This window comes from Homarus americanus, unplaced genomic scaffold (genome assembly GCF_018991925.1).
Source record: "Homarus americanus isolate GMGI-L3 unplaced genomic scaffold, GMGI_Hamer_2.0 scaffold33468, whole genome shotgun sequence".
Classification (NCBI taxonomy): Eukaryota; Metazoa; Arthropoda; class Malacostraca; order Decapoda; family Nephropidae; genus Homarus; species Homarus americanus.
Window position 1 is genome coordinate 8,812,118 of NW_024714177.1, and position 7,347 is coordinate 8,819,464.

A 7,347-nucleotide genomic window follows, 5' to 3' on the forward strand; every position below is an offset into this window, starting at 1 on the left:
AGGGTACAACGTTTTGGCGGGCAAATACGAGAGAAAAAGACGTGCAGAGATTTAAAACTGAAGTAGGAGAGACTTCTGGATGCTAGTGGCGAGGGAAGGGGGGGGGGGGGGGGGGGGGGGGGGGGGGGGGGGGTGGAGGGGCGTATGTTAGCGGAGAAAAATATTTACGCCAGAACACTGCTCAGCTGAGGAAGAAAAACTGTGTTGAAGGGGAAACTGAATACTGGAGGGAAAACTCACATACTGCTGGAAAACCACGATAGTGACTGCAACAAACTGGCAGGAGAAACCAGTATACTGACAGGGGAAAAACATCATAAAGGCAGGGGAAAAACATCATACTGGCAGGGGAAAACATCATACTGGCAGGAGAAAAAGATCATACTGGCAGGGGAAAAACATCATACTGGCAGGAGAAAACATCATACTGGCAGGAGAAAAACATCATACTGGCAGGAGAAAAACATCATACTTTCAAGTAGTAGAAAACATCACACTGCAGGGAGAAAAACATCATACTGGCAGGGAGAAAAACATCATACTGGCAGGAGAAAACATCACACTGGCAGGAGAAAACATCATACTGGCAGGGGAAACATCATACTGGCAGGAGAAAAACATCACACTGGCAGGGAAAACATCATACTGGCAGGAGAAAAACATCATACTGGCAGGGGAAACATCACACTGGCAGGGGGAAAAATGACTATACTGGCAGGAGAAAAAACATCACACTGGAGAAAGGAAAAACATCACACTGGTAGGAGAAAACATCATACTGGCAGGGAAAAAACATCATACTGGCAGGGAGAAAAAACATCATACTGGCAGGGAAAAACATCACACTGGCAGGAGAAAACATCAGCACTGGCAGGGAAAAACATCAAGTACTGGCAGGAGAAAAACATCATACTGGCAGGGGAAACATCATACTGGCAGGAGAAAACATCACACTGGCAGGGGGAAAACATCATACTGGCAGGAGAAAAAACATCATACTGGCAGGGAAAACATCATACTGGCAGGGAGAAAAAGATCATACGGGCAGGGAAAACATCATACTGGCAGGAGAAAAACATCATACTGGCAGGAGAAAAACATCACACTGGCAGGAGAAAAACATCATACTGGCAGGAGAAAAACATCATACTGGCAGGAGAAAAACATCATACTGGCAGGGGAAAACATCACACTGGCAGGGGAAAACATCATACTGACAGGAGAAAAACATCATACTGGCAGGGGAAAACATCATACTGGCAGGGGAAAAACATCATACTGGCAGGAGAAAAACATCATACTGGCAGGGTAAAACATCATAAAAACATCATACTGGCAGGGGAAAACATCATACTGGCAGGGTAAAACATCATACTGGCAGGGTAAAACATCATACTGGCAGGGTAAAACATCATACTGGCAGAGAAAAACATCATACTGGCAGAGAAAAACATCACAATGGCAGGGTAAAACATCATACTGGCAGAGAAAAACATCATACTGGCAGGAGAAAACATCATACTGGCAGAGAAAAACATCACAATGGCAGGGTAAAACATCATACTGGCAGGAGAAAACATCATACTGGCAGGAGAAAACATCATACTGGCAGAGAAAAACATCACAATGGCAGGGTAAAACATCATACTGGCAGAGAAAAACATCATACTGGCAGAGAAAAACATCACAATGGCAGGTAAAACATCATACTGGCAGGATAAAAACATCACACTGACAGGGGGAAAACATCATATCACAGGGGAAAAACATCATACTGGCAGGGTAAAAACATCATACTGGTAGGAGAAAACATCACAATGAAGAAAACATCTGTTCAGCAGAGAAAACATCACAATGGCAGGGTAAAACATCATACTGGCAGGAGAAAACATCATACTGGCAGGAGAAAACATCATACTGGCAGAGAAAAACATCACAATGGCAGGGTAAAACATCATACTGGCAGGGGAAAACATCATACTGGCAGGGGAAAACAAGAAACTGGGGTTAAAACGTACTGGTAGGGTTAAAAGCATAATACTGACAGGGAAAAACAGCCTGGCAGGATAAAAACAACATACCAGTATGTGGAAAAACAACATAATGGCAGGGTAAAAAAAAACATCTAGTACGGGTAAAAACAACATTCCTCACACTAGCACTGTTATCCTCACACTAGCACTGTTATCCTCACACTAGCACTGTTATCTTCACACTAGCACTGTTATCCTTACACTAGCACTGTTATCCTCACACTAGCACTGTTATCTTCACACTAGCACTGTTATCCTCACACTAGCACTGTTATCTTCACACTAGCACTGTTATCCTTACACTAGCACTGTTATCCTCACACTAGCACTGTTATCTTCACACTAGCACTGTTATCCCCTGGCCACTAGCACTGCTATCCTCACACCAGCACCGTTATCCCTGGCTACCATTAGCACCGTTATCCCCACACCAGCACTGCTATCCCCACACCAGCACTGTTATCCCCACACCAGCACTGTTATCCCTCACACTAGCACCGTTATCCCCACACCAGCACTGTTATCCTCACACCAGCACTGTTATCCTCACACCAGCAATTGCTATCCTCACACCAGCACTGTTATCCCCACGCTAGCACTGTTATCCTCACGCTAGCACTGTTATCCTCACACTAGCACCGTTATCCCCACACTAGCACTGTTATCCCCACACTACCGTTATCCCTCACACTAGGCACCGTTATCCTCACACTAGCACACTGTTATCCTCACACCAGCACTGTTATCCCCGCACTAGCACTGCTATCCTCACACCAGCACTGTTATCCTCACACCAGCACTGTTATCCTCACACTAGCACCGTTATCCCTCACACCAGCACTGTTATCCCTCACACTAGCACTGCTATCCCCACACCAGCACCGTTATCCTCACACCAGCACTGTTATCCCCACGCTAGCACTGTTATCCCCACACTAGCACTGTTATCTCACACTAGCACTGCTATCCCCACACTAGCACCGCTATCCTCACACCAGCACTGTTATCCCCACACTACACTGTTATCCCTCACGCTAGCACTGTTATCCCTCACACTAGCACTGTTATCCTCACATTCAGCACTGTTATCCTCACACCAGCACAGTCATCCTCACACCAGCACCGTTATCCTCACACTAGCACTGCTATCCCTCACACTAGCACTGTTATCCTCACACTAGCACTGTTATCCTCACACTAGCACTGTTATCCTCACACTAGCACTGTTATCCTCACACTAGCACTGTTATCCTCACACTAGCACTGTTATCCTCACACTAGCACTGTTATCCTCACACTAGCACTGTTATCCTCACACTAGCACTGTTATCCTCACACTAGCACTGTTATCTTCACACTAGCACTGTTATCCTCACACTAGCACTGTTATCCTCACACTTTACATCACAATTCAACCTCAAGAGCTGATAAGAACACACCGATAAGACAAAATATATGACCAAACGATAAACTAAAAAGCTTATCAGATGTTGTGGAAGTGAGTCATACACCAGCGTGGTTTGGGGCAGTTAGGGGCAGTGTGGTTAGGGGTAGAGTGGTTAGGGGCAAGTTAGGGGTAGCGTGGTTAGGGGCAAGTTAGGGGTAGAGTGGTTAGGGGCAGTGTGGTTAGGGGCAGTGCTCACATTTCAGCATACAACCTAACCTAACTCTTAACTACGACAGGGGTCATGACGTGGTTGGCTCAATGATTTTTAAGCTGGCGGATCATGCAAGTATTTCCTATTAAACAGTTAAGATATTCGTGTAGTGTATATCATGGGTGTTTCTCAATATTATTGTATTACGCGAGAGAGTCAATTCAGAAGGTCATGATAATAAGTCACACTATTAAGTAGCTGTATAACAATAACCTCCAGGTATAAGACGGTATGTGTGTTGTGTGCCAAATTGCCTCATACGTAAAAATTATCACGACTCCTCTTATTTATCCTACGACGCCTAAAATTAGACCCCGCGGAGTCATAACCCCGAGCTGTGAGGATCTGAGGAGTACCTGACTCACACACACACACATGGGGTCACCTGATGGCTTGTATATCTCGTTAATAGCAGCTCCATGTTTCCTTTTATTGTTTTTATGATGCGAATAAAAGTGAAGGGCACAAGAGGGTAGCTGCTCATGTTGATAAATTAAGTTTAGGTGAATTTCGTTTATTTTAGCAAGAGGCTTTTATTAAGTCGACTTCCTACATTATAATTATCAGCCTATCAGAGAAAAGAACCTGTTTTCCCTCAGCGTAAATGAATGAGTCAGTAAGAAAGTGACATGCAAGTATATTTTATTTTTGTAAGACCGAAGCAACAAGAATATATCAATTAATATCGAGAAATGAAATATGTCGTTGTTTTAGCGACATACTGCCACACATAATGGCTAACACTACTCTGACTTAGACCCAGTATTGTTGCTCTCGCTTCTCAAATAACCTCCTGTGTACGAGTGTGATTCAGGAGTGACTACACGAAAGCTTCCCCGTCAGGAGGGTAATGAATGCGACGCGTGGCCGGGCTGACGTGACGAATCTATAAGCATCTTGACTGAGGTGGGCGGTAGAGGACCAGCTGTCACACCTGACGGGGTGTTGATCAGGAAGTGATGAATGTCGGGCTATGTTATGGCAGGCGACGACTGTGTTATACATTCTTGACATGTTGAAGGTAAAGTTTGCCGACCCACAACTTGTACACTTTTACTTGACCAAACTATTCAGCTGTAAAGTAATATCATGTGTTGACTGCCACTGTTACTGTTTTAGCCGTCCATTAAGGTGGAGTAAATATGTCAAGTGATGGTGAAGCTCCTGAACATCGCCAAGTTCCACACTGGGATAAGAAAATCACACAAACGTAGACAGAGAAACAAAGATCTCTATAAACCACCTGGTACTGAGGCTGTGGTGAGGCCAGCCAGACACTCCACTAATGCTTGGCACGGCTGAACAACAGGAGGGGGCGGGGTGGGGGTCAACCGTGGAGACCTTTAGTTCTTCTGCTCAGTAATAATTCATAGCGACCTTTCTTATGGATATAATTAATCTTAATTTTTTTCATTGCCAATAACAGAGTAAGAGGAAGACTATTTGTTTTTATTGTAACTTTATTAACTAAAATAAACATAATGACTTAACTTTTCCGCATCATCACTTGTAACTCTTCCTAACATCTGTCGGGTAGTTCTGGCTCATAAACAATTTGATAAATCTATAATTTTTACATTCATTTGTCTATTATTACTGTAAGTGATTATTTTAGAAACTTAACTCATAAAACCAAGCTTCCATTTACCACGAGGGAAAGGCTACTCCAAAAGGATCACTCGTCCATACTGATGACGACTCACCTTACATGGAAGACCGCCAGGTGACGCCCAAGTGTAAAGTCAACACAGAGAAAGAGTTCACGATAATTACTCGTAATTTGTTCACATCAGAATAAAGCTCCGGGATAGAGTCCTGTCTCAAGAGGTTCATTTACATTACTAAATTTTCTTTGTCACAGGAAAGGTAAAACTACACCTAAAATGATAACTGCAGTACAAGTAAAATAATTATGTCCAAAAATAGAAAAACATTACATTGAGGCTTTAACTTAACCAGGTATGTAAACTTAGCACTAACTATGGAGGACAAATAGCCTACGAAACATTACGAATTCAGATGCAGGTTTATTTATCCACCGTTATCTGTATGATAACGTGGTTCTACATGAGTCTTGTATGAACCTCTTATGGTGTGTGGTGTACACGGAACAAACAACACTAGTACGAAAAAAATAATGGTGAGGCAAAATATATACCAAACTAACATTCAAGATTAATGATGAAAATAATAAATTTTAACAAGTATCCCCTTAACATTTTTCTATAATCAATACATTACAGAAAATGGACAAAAGATGGCAGCACAACTCAACCAAAACATCAAAATTCCTCACACGTACAGGACACTACTACAGTTGATATAGAAAAGCCTGGTCGCGTTGTCTTGTACAGTTGTATGATAGAATAGACTTTAAAAGCCTTGTGACATTTTCAACATCTCAAAAAAAAAATGCATTTGAAAGAAGAAAAATTATATAAAAACGTAATAAATCTTACTGCAGTTTCACGCTTTCACAGAGAGGCTTTCCACATTAACCAGGAGGAGGGCAGTAAGTCAAGGAAAGCATCATAAGATATAAAATTCTAAGTTTGCGGATATTTCTGACAGTCAGCGGGATAAGGACCTCCAAGGTGTAAAGTAAAGTAAAATAAAGTTAAAGTAGATACGGCAAATAGCTAATCATTTTGCCCCGCTTTACACCTACTTATTAAAAGATCGCAAAATATTTAACTTAAGAGAAGAAAACAGAATCTCATTATGCACGGTTGCCAGGTGTCCATGTGCATCGATTGAGAAGATGCAAAAATACTTGAGAAATAAGGACAAATCAGGTGCAGATGACGTACACTCAGCACTGTGCCTTAATACACAACAAAGAACCGCGGAACCATCTTGGCACACGCACACGCACGCACACACACACACACACACACACACACTAATGATAACAGACGGACAAATTTGAAAAACATCGATCGCTATACCTCTCTGCCCGGGTGAGGGAGACAAACACGGTGGATGGCAGGTCAGCTCCCCGTGTCAACCAAAGCTGCTCCCCGTGTCAACCAAAGCTGCTCCCGCTGCTCCCTGTGTCACACGCACAACAACATAAACACACTAACACCACAACATAAACACACTGACACCACAACATAAACACACTGACACCACAACATAAACACACTGACACCACAACATAAACACACTGACACCACAACATAAACACACTGACACCACAACATAAAACACTGACACCACAACATAAACACACACTGACACCACAACATAAACACACTGACACCACAACATAAACACACTGACACCACAACATAAACACACGACACCACAACATAAACACACTGACACCACAACATAAACACACTGACACCACAACATAAACACACTGACACCACAACATAAACACACTGACACCACAACATAAACACACTGACACCACAACATAAACACACTGACACCACAACATAAACACACTGACACCACAACATAAACACACTGACACCCACAAAACACACTGACACCACAACATAAACACACTGACACCACAACACAAACACACTGACACCACAAGACAAACACACTGACACCACAACACAAACACACTGACACCACACAAACACACTGACACCACAACATAAACACACTGACACCACAACATAAACACACTGACACCA